Here is a 20,406-nt window from a genome sequence, read left to right on the forward strand (position 1 = left end):
TTACTTGAATCTTCCAGCCTGAACTCTTTCATTCATCCTCTCTTCATCTTCATCTTCATCTCCACCCCCCTCACCTCTCTGAACTCATCCACTTATTGATTGATTGATTTATTGTTCCAGTTTGTTTTTATCATTTGCTGTATGTAAATTTCCCGTCGTGCCGCTCACACACGTCACACACCTGCGTCTCAGAGAGAGAGAGAGAGAGAGAGAGAGAGAGAGAGAGAGAGAGAGCTGTTTACTTGGTGATGGAATTTTGACACTTTATCAAACTGAGATCTTCTAAATGACGAGCTGTGGATTTTTCACGACGACTCTTTTGTATTTTAGATAAATAGAAGATAAGTGGCTGCTAAGACTCACACTGAGTAACAGAATAAGTTGGTGTGTGTGTGTGTGTGTGTGTGAAGGGTTAGGCAGATGCATAGCAAAGTGAAGCAAATCACAAAACGCATTTCCTCGTCCATCTCCTTTTTTTATATTTCCCCTTTTTCCCCCTGAAGGAGATTTGACTCCCGGTCTCTACAGTTAAGGAGAAGATAAGGAGCGGGATTTTTGAGCAGCCGTCGCCGTGGTAATGGCACTCGGGGATAGAGCTATTTTCCTGTGGAATAACCCTTTAAAACCTGGATCTGATTCCTAATGAGAAACAGTAAATTAACCAAAATCCAAACTGTGATCTAAAATTCAGGACTCTTTTTTTTTCTACTCTTTTTCTTATCTGGGACTGAAGCTGATCTGAACGTTTCTTCTTAACGGGATCTCACACAGACGGATTAAAGACTCCACATCTTTGTTTAGTTAATTGTCGCAATTCTTACAATTTCTCCAGCGCTCAGACTAAATTAAGTATTTCCCAATATTAAGCCTTAAACAGGTGAGTAAGGCCGTTTGACTCCACACACTCCTCTGCTGTCGCTCCTCTGTTCAGCATGTTTTTGGCATTTTCCCACAATGTTGTTGTACTGTATGTGTAAGTGTGTGTGTATGTTCGCTTCCTGGGTGTAAGTTGTGTGTGTGTGTGTGTGAAGCCAATGACCAGCACTGTGTCATCTTCCTCACCCATCTCTTCCTTTTATCCTGTCCTGTTTTTCCTCCCTCATTCATTTTATTCACCTGGACTGATTGACCGCTGCTGTTTGAGGATGATGTCATCATTTACATCAGATATTAAATCAGTCTGCACGCTTCATTCTCTCCTCGCTCGGGTGTGTGTGTGTGTGTGTGTGTGTGTGTGAAGTAGATCAATACAGTGGTCTCCATGAATAGAGAGACTCCATTGCCCTTTTCACAGTGCAGGTATTTTTATCTGTTGTTATTTTAAAGCAAACAAAAGCAGAGTGCCTGACATTCTAACGCCCAGCGCCTGGTTGAGTGTGTTGGTATGAAATCCTGGAGCCTCTGCCTGCACCAAATGCACACGGACACCCACTCTCTCTCACACCCACACCCACACGCACACACACCATCCACACACACACATCCATCCATCCATCATATGTGCTGCAGCGATTGACCCCTTTTCTCTGATTAACTTTCCTATCATTTGGCTGACAGCGGTTTGGATTTATGCCGTGCGTGTGTGTGTGTGTGTGTGTGTGTGTGTGTGTGCGCACAAGGCGAAGCGTCAAGGTTACAGCTCTGTACCTGTGACACCCACCTGGGACTGGCTCTCCTAACCTAAGGCCATTACCCACTCTGCGCTGCACTCTTGCCACACACGTGACCCCGCTGGCCTTCCTGCAAACGGGCACTTAAGCTCAGGAAGTCTGTCAGAGCCGCAGCTGTCATGTGGCAGAATGAGACTCAGCCTGAGACTCAGCCCGGGCTCTGTAACGATCACAGAAACCAGCCCGTAGTCACTTTTCACAAGCACTTCAAACATTCATTTCATGGGAATATGTCTGATTGTTGTTTGCTCGGAGGCGGAGGAAGGTGAATTGAAAAGGATGCGGATGCGAAACGTTGTGTTCCCCTTAGCTGGGAGAGATTGGATCGGACGCTGAGAGCTTCTGCAAATGGCTGATGGAGAGAGAGAGAGAGAGAGAGCGATCGCCAGGGAAACGGACAGTTAGAGTCATGGCTACAGCTGAGTGGCACTTCCACGCTGATGTACAAGTGATTTGTTTGGGTTCACGTTGCTTTGTCACTGGGGTCGTGACCTCACCGGTGTTCCTCCCTCAGGTTCTGCTGCCTGTCGTCGTTCAAACGCGCAGAACTTTAGCTTCCATTCTGTGGAAACTTGAGCTGAAATTGGGGGGAAATGCCTCTAAAATGATGCACAGGCTTCTAGAATAAAGGAGATTCATGCAGGTTTACAGGTGCATCCACGTGAAAACGGCCCCAAACTGCTTTCAATGATTTTAACGACTGTCAGCTTTCACCTTTATTATCGGCCCATACCACCTTAAATGCACAATAGAAGCAGGGGCTCGCTCGTTGCATGTTTACTCTGAGCCGGAGGAGCTTATTGATTTAAACGGTGTAATAGACGGGGAGAGCATGGGAGGACCTGCACCAGGATCAGGATCAGGATCAGGATCAGGGTCAGGGTCAGGGTCAGGATCAGCCGGTCTTGTCTCCACGCCGTGCAAGGCAGCATCACTTGTAATGGTCGCAGTTTATAACTCGTGGCCATGCATCATTTCTTCTTCTTCTTCTCTCCTATATGGGTGACATCACTTTACGGCATCTTTCGTCTGCGCATGTCTCATTTGATTTGATTACACGTCCGAGAGAAAGCGATGTCATATTCTCCCGTGTCATTGTTTCCCTACCAAAGGTGACGTCCCCCTCATTATAGCAGCATCACGCTCTCAGAAACCTTTCCAACGCGCTAATTCTTTATTATTGAGCAATGAATCAGCCGCATTCTTCAAGCGCTCTGTCAATTTTTTAGCAACTTCTGCTGTGTAAAGCCAAGAAAGCGCTGTGAGAAGAGAAGTCAGCCAAAAGTCCCGAAACAGAGCTTAAGAGATTTCGCAGGCAGTGTGTTTGCGGTCGCCATTGATAAACAGGCCAGAAGAGGAGACAGCAGGAGCTAAGGAGATTCATAAGCCTCCCTCCTCCTCCTCCTCCTCCTCCTCCTCTTCCTCCCACGTGCTCGCCTCCTCTGTTAGACAGCACTGCACCTCCTGCCTCTCTGTCTGGATCTGCATTAATGAGACTAACGCTTCATTTGACGTCTCATCTCCGCCTAATTGCCGTACAGAGATCGTTACGTTCTGCATACGGACGCAAAAATTCTTTCTAACCGGCAAAAATCCCGAGCGCGACACAGTTTAACCCCAAACTCCCATTCATGTGATTCTGCCTGAAGACCCAGTCCATCTTCCTCTTAAGTTAACAATGCACGGGCCCGGTTTGATCTCGGCGCTGTAGAGCCGTCGGAGCACAAACAGCAGGAGGCGACTGAGCGGTCGCTACATGTTGACTTCGCCGGGATCGTACTCGCTTCACCAGCGAGCGGAATGTGGGTCATGATCTGATATGAAAAGGCTCTTCAATAATTCATGGTGGCTGATTAAGAGGCTGTGCATCAACACTGACACGGTCCGTAAGAAAAGGATAGGAGAGTTAGGAAAGGCAACGTTTACAGTTTACGGCTCTTAAGGGGATTGATCACATTAAAAGAGACGAGGTGATTCAAATAGACCTTTAATGTGTCAATCAATACTGGCACTCTGTGGTAATCTGAAGCCTGGCATGTGTGTGTGAGGAGGAAGTGTCCGTCTGTGCGCATGTTGTGAGTGTGTGTGTGTGAGTGTGTGTGAGGGCCTGTCCTTGTATTAAAAATGGAGAGAACAATCTGCTGCCCCACAGAGGTCGCTTTATTATTCAGTCACATGTTGGAGTCGATCATTTATTTACCTAAAGCACGGCCGACACTCCGACACTCAGCCTGGGAATGAGGAGCTTACACACACTCATGCGGGGAGCGTGTTCAGGATCTATGAGTTATGTATAATCAGGACTAATAGAAGCCATTTGTTCTGCGTGTGTGATGTAGTGTATGGTTGGAGGGGAGGGGGGGTGGGGGGTGGGGGGCACAGAGACAGTTTACTACGACAGAACACTGGGAGGAAATGCATAATTCATCATGTTGGGCTTGGGTTGATGAAGAAGAGTCGACTCAGTGTTTTCGCTCTTTCTCTCTCTCTCTCTCTCTCTCTCTCTCTCTCTCTCTCTCTCTCTCTCTCGCTCCCTCTCTAAAGGGGGACATGCATTTAGAGAGATTAAGCGGAGAAACATTGTTTTTGCAGAATCGACATGGCTCTCTAAAGTGGATTCAGCTGCTAAACAGTAACACAGAAAGAGAGAGCGACAGAGGGAGCCAGAGAGAGAGGGAGAGAGAGAAATAGAGAGAGAGAGACGGGGTCACCTTAATGAGAACTGACTTGTGCGTTTTATATTTTCTCATTAAATCCAAGTGATCCACTATAAGGGGAGCAGGTCAGAGGTCAGCTGGGGGGTTTATCTGAGTTGATCATGATTGACGCCTGTTCCTAACCTGCTCTCCTCCCTGTTTCCTGTGCAACAACAGATAAGAAGAACAAGTGAGGCCGCCCGTCTCTGCGAGGAGTGAATGGGGAGAACAGACAAAGTCAAGCTGCTCCTGTGGAGCACGACGACCCTGAATCTGCTCCTTCACCCTCTTGACCCACTGCGGATTTTCCCTAAAACTGCTGTGAGTTAGACACACACACACGCACACACACACACACACACACACACACACACGCACACGCACACGCACACGCACACGCACTCTCACTGGCAATTAACAGCGAGAGGATTATGATGTGGAGGAGAGATAAACGCTCTGCAGTGTTGACTCACTCTCTTAATCTGGTCTCTCCGTTCACCAACATCTGTATCTGAGCCGGCGCCCCCACTGAGGTGTCCTGCTAAAGAGGTTGTAATTTGATTAATCGCCAGCACTAAGCACATTTGTTTGCTCAGGCTCGGCTGGTTGGAATGACATCTGAAAGTGATAAAGGGCTAGTTTACTCGCTCTGACATTTATCGTCTAATAGTTTCCCTTTCCGACTTAATTACACTCTTCTTTCTAATAATGGACTCACAATGTTGACAGGTGGCGTAATCCCAGCTGATTAAGTCTCCACACGCAGAATCTCTCCCCATTTTGATTTATAATCTCATTGTGATCCTGTGACAGCCTCAGACTGATCTGTCTCTTTGTCTGAGTCAGAAGTTTCCCTCTTTGTTCCGTCTCACACACTCTGATATTAAAGTGATGTTCTCTTCAGTCATTACATCGTCCTTTTACTATTATTCAACAATGTGTTTTGAATCATGGTGACACAGTTTTGGAAGGTAACGGATCTCCAGAACGTTCTCCGTTGCACTAATCATCATCATCATCATCATCATCATCATCATCCTCGTCCCCGGGGATGCAGCAGAGAAGCATACATGCGTCGCAAAACCATAAAAAGCCCCAATGTTTACGTGCAGCCTTTGTTTTGACAAGAACGCAAATTAGAATATTTAGTCAAGCTGTTCAAACCACTCATATTGTTTCTCTCCGCCCCCCACCACCCCATACACACACACACACACACGCACGCACACACACACACACACACACACACACATACCGACTCTTTTGTTTTGATCCCAGTTCAGCCTCCCACAGTCTGAGGCTATGAGAGGGAGAGAGGAGTCCCAGGCCGCACCATCATGGTACTTCTGAGGAGCCGGGATGAGACTTTGGCTGGCGAAACACAAGGTGAGGCCACACTGACGCACCTGGCGCCGCCGCACACCTTAGGATCCTCTCCGTTTGAAAGCGTTAGTCCCTATAGACTAGAGGACCGCTGAGGCCACCCGTCTTATCTCCACCGCTGTGTTTGTGCGTCGGTGGCGTTCCTAAGTGTGTATCTCTCCCTACGGCGGGTTGATGGATGGTGTGAACGCTGCGGCGCCTCTTTGCTGTGTATCTCACGGCGGTTAGCTGGCGGGTCAGGATGACGGTTCAAGGTGGAGCCTACAGACGAATACTTTAATCCTGGCTTTTTAGCGCAGTGTGCACTTTGATCAATGGCTTGCGTCAGCGCCTGGATATCCAACCCAGCCCGGCCCCCAATCGACTATTGGCCTCATTTACATGGAACTACAAGTATTGATCGGGCAATTAAAGGATTTGTTGAGTGAGATTTTGTGGCGACAGTCTGCCTATGTATGTTGACCATCCTGTGTGTGTGTGTGTCTCTCTCTCTCCCCATTACCATATCTGTACATTCCATCACAGACTTCTCTTGCATTCCTCCTCTGTGTTCGCTGCTTTACACTTCTGATCTTCGCAATCTCTTCCCAACAACCCCTCCATCACACATCCCCTCCCCCCCCTCTCTTTGTGTCTCACTGGCCATGAACTATTAATCAGCCGTGACGTTTAAGAGGCCGAGGCTCCGTGCAGAGGAGCAAGAGTGAGAAAGTAAATTTGTTTTTCTTCTTCTTCTTCTTCTTCTTCTTCTTCTTCTTTGATGGTGGTTGTTGGTGTGTGTGTGTGTCAGTGTGTGTGTGTGTGTGCTGTGTCTCCTATGTGAGCTAACTACAAATGCTGCCGTCACGCTGTTGCTCTCATTACTTGAAGCCACTGCCTGTAGCCAGCAGCGGCTTCTAAATGAAGCGACTCAGCCTTCTGCTGTTAGCTGAGAGTCACGCAGCTGCCTGGGCTAACGCTGACGCTAACGCTGACGCTGCAGATTGTTCACTCTGTCCCTACGTCATTGAACATTACCATATAGATGAATTAACACTGCCAGCACTCTCACCACTAACACTGCAACTTCCTTAAGAAACATGTAGCCGTCTCTTTTTCTCTCTTATCGGTTTATTAGGTGCAACAAATGTGTGCTCAGCAGTTACATAGTTTAGGAAACGCACTGAAGAATAATAGTCAAAGTATCGACATATCAGAATAAGAATGTACCTCCTGAGGTGCTTTAAAGCCTGTCTACTGCAACCGTGTAGCTAAATTAAATGGGATCTCAGCTCTTTATTGTTTATTGGACCATTACAATAAGAGCATGAAAGTGCAAACCGTCTCGCCAATGTCCAAGTCATTCTTCTTTGATACAGGAAGTCTGAACGGATGAGTGTGTGTGTGTGTGTCTGTGTCTGAGCATCGGAGCCATATTACACACAGGCACAAACCACCGCCTCTCCTCCTCTGCTAGCTCATCAAACCGGCTCAACAGTAGATGGCAATCGATCCGGGGGAACCCACGCCATTGCCACGGCGATAACGTTTGATCGGTGATGTACATAGACGTTCTTCCTGCTGACGGACAGAATTTAGATTTGGTTTCATCTTCCCGTAGCGCTGCATGGAGTTCACTCGGCTTGGTTTCTCCATTATCCCCCAGTTTAGCAACAAGTTGAACTTTGTCTCTGGATGCAGTCACTTTGCTGCGCTCGTCTTCAGTCAGATCGGCGGGTTTTGCTTGTTTAGAGGCGATAATAAGGATCAATAATTGAGGCTATTTGTCTATGTGTTTGATTTTTCATGGACCTGTAATGGAGAGGTGGCTGTGTTTGACTAAATTAGAGCCAATTTAAGGAACCCGGGTGTGGGGTCGCCTTTGATGAAGATGAGGGCAGGAAGAAGGAAAGGAGGGGAGGAAAGGTGGAAAGAAAGGCGGTGTGTTCCACTTGTTTGTTGGCATTGGAGTGAAGGTATAGAAAGAGGGCGACCCTGTGTTTCCTTCACATGTGTCTTCACTGCTGTCTCTTCAGTTTAGTCCCGACAGGCTCAGTCGCTCTGCAGCATGTGGGCTCAGCTCATTAAGTCAATAACTCAGTCCTGTTGGAGAGAAAGCGCTCAGGCACAGCAAACTCACCCCGCTAAATTTCTCTGTGTAATGAATTCCACTGATATTGTGTAACCTAGGCTTCACTGATGTTCAATTATCTTCTAATTGAATAAGCCGATAAGACGCAGCGGCGCAGTCACACAGGGTGAACGTGAGCGTCCCACGCTTATTTATCACCGGGTAATGCCATCAATTAATATTAATTGGATTTGCAGCGGAGGACGAAGCGTCGTCAGACTGACCTGGACTCCTGGCTCCAGATCTGTGTGTGTGTGTGTGTGTGTGTGGCAGAATCGATCGGGTCGCAAAACAGCCGATCAATGCGGCTTCACTCATCCTCTTCTCCAGCAGCGGAGAAGCAACATAAGTCACCTGGAGAACGACCTGCAGAACCAGGGCATAGGCCGAGCGCCGGACGTCTGGGTCCGTGTGTACGTCTGTGTGTCGTTCTCTGCTTATCGGGGGCTGCATGTGTGTGTGTGTCCATAGCTGTGTGTCCACGCAAATGGATGTTGTGCGGCTATTCATGTAGATCTGCCTCAAATCTGTGTGTGTGTGTGTGTGTGTGTACAGAATCTATGTCTGCGCTACGCTCAGCACTGTCAGTGTGTGTGTGTGTGTGTGTGTGTGTGTGTGTGTGTGTGTGTGTGTGTGTGTGTGTGTGTGTGTGTGTGTGTGTGTGCGCAGCTGCATGGAAAGCAGCCCTGGGCTCAGCTTCAGCTGACTTGTTGTTTTTCAGCCAGCGGTTGTGTTATTTAGCCGGGTGAATGATTTGTTTTCACTGTATGCCACAGGTCAGCATCTTTACACCGCCACCAATGACAGGAAACACTTGTGCTTGTGTGCCTGCGGGACTAATAATGCAGAGTGTCACCACTGAAATGATGTTTCTTCAGGTGTACGCTGCCTGGCTGCTGAGCTGAGCTCCAACAATAGCAGAACAATAAAGAACACGTTTCCTTTAGCCTCCTCAAACTCACTCGGTACGTTCCGGTGTCACATCATCGTGTTCACAAGTCAGGGTTTGTACCTGGACCGTTTACCTGCTAACAGCTACAGCATTGTTCCCAGTTTGGACCAAATTCTGCCTTTATCATTTAAGCGTGCTGCCCTTTCTGCTCCTGGCCGTGGTGCTTTGAACTCCCACGCTCGGCCCGGGCAGGTGAGGAGCGCTCGGCCTCATCCCTGATCCTCCTGAGCCACATCACTACTCGGCTCTGCTCGGTTTGTGGCGTAAAGTGACCCAGACAGCTTTGGCAGTGACATGGCTGTGATCTCACCTTACCTGTTCATCTTTCACCCGCTTGCAGCCTTCAGTTTGCTACCTGGTTGTTGTCAGAGGAGCTTAGGTTGAAAAAGTAAAGTGTTGTGTCCAAAACTAGTGAAAGAGGAGAGGCATGACGGTGGAGATTGTTCATTTAAGGATGAGCAGACTGAGACACACTCATTTAACCCCAGGGAGGCATATGAGCACTTTGATGCTTTACTGAAGCTTATTAAACATCTTTGTCTTCATTTCTGTTAGTCTGTGCGACCAAACCAAACCATGTGACGTAACCTGGAAGTGTTTGTCCACAGAGGTTTGTAGACACGTTACTTCTCAAGCTTTATTGCTTTGAAACACTTAATATTGTGACAACTCGCTCCTTCTCTTGACCCTTGACCTTTGGTAATTAGTTAATGGTTCATGGTTAATTGAAAGCCAGCCTGACAGGGAACTGCCGCTTGGCTTGACAAAGGTTCCCTGTCATCTTCCCCCTGATATCTCAACCCTCTTCATGTGTCAATGGTGACATCATTCATGATAAAAATAAAACTGCTAGTTTTATGTAAATGAAATGGAAAGCAAATGCCAGACCCCTGAACAATGTGTTTGGCAAGTTTGGAGGCGATTGGACGAATGGTGCTTGTTGCAACTCAACACAGACGTCAACTCAACACAAACACACACACTCTCTCACACACACACACACACACACACACACACACACACATACACACACACAGACGCACATACTCTCCAAATCAGGCTATTCCAGAAATGGGATTATTTTCCCAGATGCATCCTTGGAGCGGGAGCAGGCTCCTCTGCTGTGGCATGATATTGGATGGTGGTGCATCATCATCATCATCATCAGAGAGAAAAAAAGAATTCAGTAAAAGCCTGTATGAGATATAGCAAAAATGAAATGGTCAACCATAGGCAGTGACCCTGGACCGTCCCCCAGACTCTGTTGTGGCACGAGGCTGCGTCTCCGCTGAAATGTCACAGCTATTGCTCAGCTCGCTTCACTGAGCTCAGCCAAGGCAGCGTGTGGAAAACCAAAGTGGACCGACCCGGGCCGGCCTGGTCGGCCCCCAGCTGCCTCGGCCCCGAGCTGCCTGGATCCGGCCTGCAGCCTCCTCAGACTCTGTTTGCTGATAGATGCTATTTCAAGTTATTGATTAGGTCGTTGTTAAGGGAAAAATGAACACTAGGGGTTTAGTAGAAGAATTCCTAACAGGATGCCACTGCTCCCCTGAGGGACGCCATCCACATGCTGTCAGAATCTGTGATGTGTGGCAACCTGGCAGCAGGGGGGGAATAAGAGAATAGGTTGGATGTAAATAGGAGGAAGTGAAGAAGACGAGTTGAGACTGAGGGCAGAGTGATGTGAGCTGATGCAGGGAGAACAAACAGAATAGGTTTGACGAACACGGCTCAAGATGATGCAGCTCTCATGCAGCCATTAAACTTCTCCTCTTCCTCTCCATTTTGCATCTCTTATTCATCTCCCAAAGCCAGAACCAAATTTGTCAGAACACGTGCCAACTTTAGTGGCAGACTGTCCAGCTGTGCGATGTCCCGACTTCTCTCTTAAAGGTGCAGCATGTGAAGCGGCTCGACTGTGCTCCGCCTCTAATCCAGGCTTGTTTGGCCTTGGTGGAGGTACAGTAGCCGCTGTGATGAGTGCTCTTCTGCTTTATTCAAGCATCACTTGCAGTATTTATATCAGAAAACACCAATCCCATTTAAGGGACCTTGGGGAAGTGAATAACAAACGTCTGGATTTATTAAAACAAACTCAAAGCCGTGACATTTTCAGGTCAACTCAACACGACCCATTAGTCACAGATTGACAACGTGACTGAATCACTTTTCCGCAACATTGTTTATGATATGAGTTTTCTTCTATATCAACCTCCCACTGACAGAGAGTGGCGTTTCACTTCCACAGCTGTGTTGATTCCTTAAGTATTCATCTCAGACTGTTTGTTGGTGCCGTTTAGGGGAAAAGGAGAATTAATTTCAAGTTATCGTTTCTAAACTCCCTGAAGTTGTGCTCTGCTTCAATGTCAGGAGGATGAGATCCCAAGCTGGATGCTCTGGAACAATGTCGGGGTAGAGATGAAGCCTCACTCTCTCTCTCTTCCAACACTGAGGCGAGCGAGCGAGCGATCGCTTTGTGGCTGTGGACATCAAGTGACAAAGAAGGGGATCAACGCTTGTTTGTTTCAGATTCGGTTGGCGTCGTGTGACAACAGCTTGGCAATTAATTAACTATGACCAGAGATGGAGCTGTGGTGGGTGAGGGGGCAAGATGGGGAGGAGTGGAGGAAGAGAGGAGGAGAGGAGGGAGGAGGAGAGGAGGAGATATTAAGAGGGTGCAGAGTGAAGCAATTAGTAGGGTGTGAGATAGGGGTGGTGTTTGGGGGTCCCTTTGGAAGGGTGTGTTTGGTGTGTGTGTGTGTCTGTCTATGGTGTGTGCGGGGAGGGGGGGAGTGTGAATAGCAGCAGTAGAGGGACATCGGGTGTTAAATTAAGCCTTGGCCCAAGAATGTGCCACTTCGAAAGATGAGACAATTAAAACACAGTGACACAGCCAGAACCTGATGGCACCCTCATTAAGAGTGTGTGTGTGTGTGTGAGACAGAGAGAGAGAGAGAGTCCTAACAGTACTCATACTAATTTCTTGGACGATCAACAGAGCTTATTAGGAATGAGGCTTTGCAGAGACGACCAAGTGAAGTTCCAAAGATTTTTATTCATCACATACGAAGTCAAATGTCAAAACCGTAAATGTCCTGCCTAAAGTCACACACTCCTCAGTTTCATGGGAGTCTGTACGACTCTCTATGTCAATGCGATAAATCTTTCATGTCCCCGGCTCACCAGAGAGTCCTGGGAAATGCAAAACCTGTGTCTGCCCCTCAGCCTGCCGGGTCGCCTCCACGCTCCAGTAAACATGCAGTTAAGAGTGTCACAAGATCCAGTGAAGACGGAAACAGAGACAGAGACAGGGACAGAGACAGGGACAGAGACAGGGACAGAGACAGGGACAGGGACGGAGACAGAGACAGGGGCATAGAGACGCCCTAACATGTGCCACCCCACTCACCCTACGCAAGGTCTACGCTCCAGACCTTAACTCTACACCGGTACTCAACAGGAGATTCTACCTGTTCTGGCTCACAAATTATATTATTATCGGGACTCTAAACCCTTTGGAGGCTTTACGTTCCGTTTTAATATTTTTCCGATTGTGACGGCAGGTATGGAGGTGGTAACTGTGTGTGTGTGTGTGTGTGTGTGTGTGTTGATGATTGACACGTCCCCTCCCAGTGCTCAGTATAGAGGAAGACGCACGGACAGGAACATGAGCGAACAGAGGGATGGAGATGAGATTTAGCAGGACAGGAAGCAGCACTGTGAGGAAGACGCTTTGGATTCAATAGGCCATAAAAGGACACGGAGCAGTGGATAACACTGTAAACATTCACACACACACACACACCGGCGACGTCAGGAGCATGTAACCCTGTCAGTCAAAGGTGAACAGGGGACACAATATGCTTACTAGTAAATGTCCTCTCTTTATGAGGTAACACAGGCTTAGCTTGAGCTGCGGTTACACAGCATTTTGAATTATAATATCTGGAATGACAAACTTGCCCGCTTCACATCCTCAGTTAGGCTCCGCTCACACACCGGGGCCTGCGGTGAGGTCGGTGGACTTTGTGTCGGTTGTAGAGAGACGGATATGAAACGTGAAAGGGTGACACGCTGTTAGCCGTAAGCTCTCACCCCTGTTAATGTGTGGGGTGAGCCTCAGTGCCTGCCCTTCATCTGCACACCACCGTGTTCACTCAGTGTGAAAGGGTGTGCTCCTAGGTGCAACAAAGTATGACGTGAAAGTGTGGAAGTAAACATGAAGACCTGCATAAAGGTCCACGAGCTCTTATGTGTGTCAGGCTGATGACTTCCTGTAGACGTACATACATTGATTGATATCGTGTAACTATTTGTAGATTGGAATGTGAAGTTCTTTGAGTACAATTTACAATATTTAGCTCATAGCTCTGTGTGTGTGTGTGTGTGTGTGCGCGCGTGCGTGTGTGTGTGTGTGTGTGTGTGTGTGTGTGTGTGCGCGTGTGTATTTGTTTCCTTCCGTGCTCTCTCATTCTTTTATCACTCTAACTGATTGATTCTCTCTCTCTCACACACACACACACACACAAACACGCACACGCGCACACACACACACACACACACACACACACACACACACACACACACACACACAGCCACACACAGCAAAGCCAGCGGATGTCTTGGCCCCAGCAGTGAGCCATGAGCAGAGTCCCGTCCTGGACCCAGGCTGTACTTCTCTGTCTTGACTTTAATTAGACTGAGCTCTTAGTCTCCACTTATCTCACTCTGGCTGCTGTAATCACTCTTTCCCTCATTTCGTTCTTCCTGTTTCCGTGGCTTTTCTGCCACTTCTCTTGCAGCATCATCGCTCTGATCTGGCGCTCATCTGCTTCCTCTCCCTCTCCCTCTCTCTCTCTCTCTCTCTCTCTCTCTCCCTCTGTCACCCACTATTTTTTAATTAAAATCTCTCTCTATCTAGGGATTCTGTTATAGCGGTGATTTAAACGGCGAGGCTGACATAAATGTAACATTACTGTCAGGCTAAAGCAAATTCCATCAGTCCTGGCAGAATTTGCTGCGCTGGCCATCTACCAGATGTCTCTTTACTCTCTACCTCCTCTTTTTTGACTTCATCTGTCTCTTTCTGCTTGTGTATTACCATGCAGTGTTTCTTTTCACACACGTCATCATGTATGTCACACACACACACACATAGCTCACGCTCTGAATACACACGCCGTGAAAAACAAGACAGCATTGCTCCTCTCCGCCCCGCCTCTCCATTACAATGTACTCCTTCTCTCTCTGGTTGATGGGAGCCTGTGGTCGGGTCTTCATAAATCAAGATGTTACCACCGGCACTATATAGCTACTTTTTAATTAAAACTGTGAATCAGTCGGCCCTGATTATGAATTGTACTCCACCTCCACTGAATAAAATATACAGGGCTCTCTTCTCCCTCTGTCTCTCCACGTCTCCCTCTCTCTCTCTCTCTCTCTCTCTATCTCTCTCTCTCTCTCTCTCTCTCTCCCTCTCTCCTCCTCTCTCTCTCCTCCTCTCACTCTCTGTCTCTCTACGTCTGCTTCTCTCTCACTCTCTCTCTCTCTGACTCTCACTCTCTGTCTCTCTACGTCTGCTTCTCTCTCACTCTCTCTCTCTCTGACTCTCATTCTCTGTCTCGCTATGTCTGCTTCTCTCTCTCTTTCTCTCTGACTCTCACTCTCTATCATTGCGTCTGCTTCTCTCTCTCTTTCTCTCTGTCTCTCTCTCTCTCTCTCACTTTCACTCTCTTTGTCTCTCTACATCTGCTTCCCTCTCTCTCTCTCTCTCTCTCTCTCTCTCTCTCTCTTTCCACAAGAACCTGAGTCTGTCCCGAGTGTGTCTGGCACTCCAGGCTGACAGCGTTGTGAAATAGCCAGGGAGCTTAGCGGTTGCATGAATACAATAACTCGATCTGGGAGGTCTGGCGCCACTGGGGTCAACACCATTACATCACCAATAACAGCCAAGAGGTCAGAAACACGGCTTTCCACTACTGTGCTGTGTTTGCCACACACTCCTTTAATTATCATGCAGGTTGAAATGTGTCGGTCCTGGGTTTGTCATTGAGAGCAATCAGTGTTGTGATGGGAACGAGAGAAAGCTTTTGTCCAGCAGGCATTTTGGACGAGTGTTGAATCCATTCCTGCTGTTGTATTCTGTGAAAATGGCTCCTGTTATTGCTCCATTCATGATCACAGAGAGACGGCAGCCACAGCAGCTTTACTTTCCTGCCTCTCAGTGTCAGGAGGCAGCTCCACAGAGGCAATATACTGTCAAATGAAATGTTTAAAACTCCAATCCGAACATTTATACACTAAATAGTACGTCTTAAAACATCCTCTTTGGAGTTATAGGAGGGTGAAGATTAACAGCATATTCCCTTCACGGGGCCTGAGTGCTAATTTATGACCTTTACGTGTCTTGCAAGTTCACCTGACAGCATCACAGGGAGATACAGGGATGAGCCGAGCCCCTACGGAGCAAAAAGGAGTCCGTCGGAGTGCAGCGGTGGAGTTGCACAGCATTGTAGCTCGGCTGCCTCTGCCTCCTCCTGCTTCATATCAGCAGCTGAGCTCAGGGAGTGAAGGACTAACTGGAATTCAGTTGCAATGCCCTGCACAAACAAACTCATGAATGATAATGGACGGCTAATTGAAGGCACTGGAGCGTTTTTCTCTGCTGACAGCGGCGCTGCAAATGGAGTCCTCTGCGTAGTCATGGTGACGGGCACGGAGAGGCTCCAGAGGCTCCTGACCTGAGCTGGAGTCGGATCACCCTTTACACAGCCTCCCCACAATCAGCGCCACCATTTGGTTAAATTTGCATTCATGAATATTTACGAGTGGAACTGTTTGTAAGTTGGTGCATCAGCGAGCTGCTGGAAAAGTTAGGACCGACTTTATGTGTCTGCATTTCAAACACCTCTGATGATTTAGTTCATTAACATATAATTCAAGTGCACAGTATTAAACTGTGAGCGTTACCAGACTGACATTTTAATGCAGAAGCAGCCCTCACGTCTTCCTGATACACTCAAACACACACGCCCTGTCTGGATCAAACATCTAGGTCGTGCATATTGGATGTGGCACTCATCAGCCCATGTCTCAGACACTGCTGGCCTGTATTTGTCTCTTTAATACTGAAGCCCCGTGTCTATCTAGATGTCTATTCCAGTAAATCTATACTTGCTGTTCACTGCTTAAGCGTCACATAAACCTGATCCCTCTGAGACACTGTGTGTGATATAAGGCTGTAGAGATAAAGTTGACTTGATACGATATGATATGACATCAGACTGGCACAGTAGGGACTAAGGATGAACCCCTCACGTCCTAGCATCACTTCAAAAGATGAAAGAAGCAGGGAACGCTTCCTAGGCTGTAGCTCACAGTGCAGCCGAGGCTACTCCTCCCTCTGGCTGGAAGTTCTCCTCTGGGCCGCTGGAAGTTTGACTTACTAAGTATTGCAGTGTCTGCCCTGCTCAACCTGTCCTCGAGCAAGGCACTGAATCGGTAGCAGGTGAAAGGACGCCGTTGTGTAGCCGACCACTTGTTCTGACCTCGTTGTGAGTGGGAGTTTTGTGTTGTCGGAGAACAGGATGGTATATTTTCAACTTACAAAAGTCTGCAGCTCTGCATCAAAACACACGGGCTCCTCAGGCGTTTCCATGACAACATTGTGTTTGAGATACTTGGACTTGGCTGTAACACTCTCAGAAAATGCATCCAGTGAGACAAACCCATCGGTGGTGAACTGCCTTTGATCCTGTTCACATCTGTTTGTCACACACTTGAGTTCACATGCGTACACACACACACACACCCGCCGAGTGTGAGCCCCGGCGAGGGAGTGTTGAGTGGCGATTGGATTGTGCAGTTTGTGGGTGACGCCTGAGGCCTGATGCAGCCGGCCAGTCAGAGGAGACTTCATCATCATCATCATCATCATGCACATTAAAGCACTGCAAAGGTCGCAAACACAACACAAAGAATAAGACTTGGAAATCACTATAATAAGTCTCCTTTTTGAATTATGGCTCTCACTGGTTTGTTGTTGTGGTTTTGCTCGTTTCACTTCAGGTAGATTTGATTTGAGGGTTTGCTGTTTTTCTCTCCCTGTGCATCTGGAGAACATTATTTTGTGTGACATTTGTTTGATGGTGTGTGACGTTTGATAATCCCTCTAACGTGCATCCTGCTGCCACACACACACACACCGTACCGGCTGAGCCCCGTGTGTTTGCCACAGAGCTGCTGCTGGTCGGGACGTGGCCTTATTATCCAGAGCAACCACGGCCCTTTTAATGTGGAGTACATGTAGAGCAGACATTCCAATTTGACTGTTTAGGAAAGCTGGCTTTTCCTCTGATGCCACCCACGATGCCTGGCTGTTTACCTGTGGCAGTGTGTGTGTGCCTGTCTGTTCCTGTTGTGGTTGGATCTCTGGTGTGCCAGCCAGTCTGACAAACTGTCTGTGTGTGTGTGTGTGTGTGTGTGTGTGTGTATCCAGGCTGCAGCAGCACGTCTGTGGACGACCTGCTTGTCTTTGTTTGTATGTAATGCTGCTGCTCCTCTCCCGTCTGAACGTCTCTCTCAGGTTGAGCCCCGGGTGGGATTGGATCTCAGGGACATTGTTTGGAGCGACACTCTTACATGTCATTTTCCCTGCGGGGTGTCTCATCATCGTCTCTCTGTGGGAAGACGCATCAGCCTGGGAAGACAGCTAGAAAGACAGCAGAGGCAGCCGTGCTTCTGCAGGAGAACTGTAATGATCACGTTAAAAAAAAAATACCACAAAAAGAAGGGGGTCTTCATAATGTGTGTGTGCCAGCATCATGGGCAACACTTCTAATGTCAGAATAAAGCCTCTGATACTGACATGTGTCTACCCACACACACACTAACCACAGAACTCCCTGTGCACACACACCTAGGATTAATGGAGATGTGTAAAATTAGAAACAGAATTGATGAAAATGAAACTCATCAGTCAATATTCAGCCTGAGGTGAGACAGGCTTCCTATAATGTGCGAGCTGAGCTGATATGAATGACAAAGAACCGACAATGACGACTGAAGGCTGACTGTTGCTTCACCTTTAGGCTTCTAAATGTTTGAAACGTGCCATGATGCCATGATGCCAATGCTGTATCAGACCTTTATTATTATTAGACCAGCATTAAGTCGATCCAAAGGGCAATGACCCAAGCATTAAACTGGAAACTGGAGGTTAAACTTGAGCACCCAGAAGAAACCCAAGCATGAATGGGAGAGCCTGCAGACTGCACACATTCAGGCTGAACCATGCTGCCAGAAACCAGGTGGTTAAGACTTCAAAGCTCATTGGCAGTTCTGGTCGACTTCTCAGGTTTGTTCCTTTGAGTTTACCAGCAAGGCAGATTCATCCAGGCCAACTCCAAACTAACTGTTAGTCAGCTGATTCTGTCAATGCAGAACAGGATCAGGTGGTTTACGACTGCTACCTTTCTTCTCTGTTTGGACTGAAAGTGATTATTAGGTCAGTATTGGGTTGAATACACCTTATTTCCTTGTGTTCAGATGAACCAATGAGATGTTTCATTTCATCTGAAGAGCAGATGTTGAGCTGTATTCCAGTGTCGTCCTTTAAGAAAACAATTTTCCACTTGAGAATACATTTAGATGATGCACCTACACAGCCTCGTTGTTTCCCACTAATACACACACACAACCACACACACACACACACACACACACACAACCACACACAACTGCACAAAGTGAAAAACACTTGCACTCCGACTAATCCAAAAAGGCAGAATCCCAGTGCCAAAAATAACAGCTTGGAATGAGATGGATGGAGGAGGACAGATTATAGAGGCTCTAATCTGTGAAAAGCTGACAATAAAACACATGCAAAGTGATTACGCTGCTGTTATTGGCAAGGGGGGGGGGGGTCGCTCCATGCTCAATGCTCCCCTCTCCCTGGCTTTACCTGTCAAGAGACAATACAGTCTGCTGCATTCACACGGCTGTGAAGCTCTCTCACCGCGAAACAGAGACACAAACATGAATGCTGATGCAAGGCAGCTGAGGAGAGAGGAGGCGAGTAAATCAAATGAAGTAGATGGAAAGTTGGGGGAAAAAGAGAGCAAACTGATGAGAGAAGAAGAGTAAAGAACAGAGTGGAGAAAGGGATTTGAGTGGTGAAGCCACAAATCATGGAGAAGATTAAGCGTCTGTTCGGCGAGGCGGAGTAGGTGTAAATAGAAATGTGTCCCTGGGAGAGATCCTGGAGACCGAGTGCTTATCTCTGGGAGTGTTGTCAAAGCACATTTGTCAATCTGAAGTGTGAAAGTGCCTTTGTGTCCTGTTGGAGGCTTGATATGCAAAAGTAAACAGTCGATGTTAACAACAGGAGAACACCCCAGCCTGTATGCCCGCACACGCACAGAGCACAGATGGGCACACATGAGCAGAGGCAAAACTTTATTCTGGAGTGATCCTGGTTTAATGGAGCTGTGTGTGTTGTGTTTGGGGCACAGCGTTTCAGTCCCTTAGTCCCTCAGTGATGAGACCGGCTCATCATCGACCAGCTGCAGGCTGCTGTACTCTTTTAACAGCTGCCACATCTGTGGAGACCATGAGAAAACATGTCACATCCTTATTGTTTCTGTCCAGGAAATGTTCCAAGTGAGTTGCAGGCTGTGATGTTGCCACACACGTCCTCTCACACGGCGCTGTGGGAACATCCTGGGCCAGCATGGAGTCTCTCTGACCAACTCTGTGACCTGGAGGCTGCCAGTAACAGCTGCTTGGAGCTCAGGCATTTGTATCACAGTCACTCCATTGAAAGCAAATGTGTTTGTCCTCACCAACATCTGATCTAACACTCAGAAGTGGGGCTGCTTCTGTCCAAAGATCAGCAGGGAAAGTTGAGTGTATCCAGAGTGGAGATGCGTGGGCCCTTAACTCCATTTGCGGGCGGCACATTCAGATGATTAAAGTTGATCCACGCCTCTGAGGTCGCCAGGATCGCCCTCTCTCTAGCTTTCTGATTTTTCAATGTCTCCTGTCCCTCCCTTTAAATCAAGCACCGGCCTGTAATCTGTGCAAAGCTCACTGATTAAACAGGAGACTATTTTTAATGTCCAATGCCCAGTGAGCCACCTCATCCATGTAGAGTTTCTTCAGCCAGGGGGCGCTCTATTGGGAAGTTAGCAAAGGAGGGGAAGTTGTAAAGAGCAGCAGTTGTGTCCATGCCTCCAGTTGGTACAGTCCAGAGCCTCACCTCCTTTAAAACATTGATCTGGTCCAGCATTTACAGGATGACTGCCACGGCCTCTTCACATCCAGTCGCACACACACACACACACACACACTGTAGATCCAGTCACAGACCTTTGGCAGAGAGCCAGTGTGAATTTTACGATTCACATCAGTTTATTAATTCATCACAGTCTAGCCGTTTGGTACCGTCTCCTAATTGGGAAAGCGGCATGATTTGTCTCAGGGTTCTGCCTTCCTGCGTCCGGCTCTTGATCTACTGTCGGGAGTTCGGCCCTCTGCCAGTGTTTATAGGTCAACTGTTCTTTGTCACATTATGTCAACTTCTCACCCACTTCCTCT

The sequence above is a fragment of the Genypterus blacodes genome, unplaced genomic scaffold, assembly GCF_046128005.1.
Source record: "Genypterus blacodes isolate CSIRO-AG114 ecotype Tasmania unplaced genomic scaffold, CSIRO-AGI_Gbla_v1 ptg000137l_1, whole genome shotgun sequence".
Classification (NCBI taxonomy): domain Eukaryota; kingdom Metazoa; phylum Chordata; class Actinopteri; order Ophidiiformes; family Ophidiidae; genus Genypterus; species Genypterus blacodes.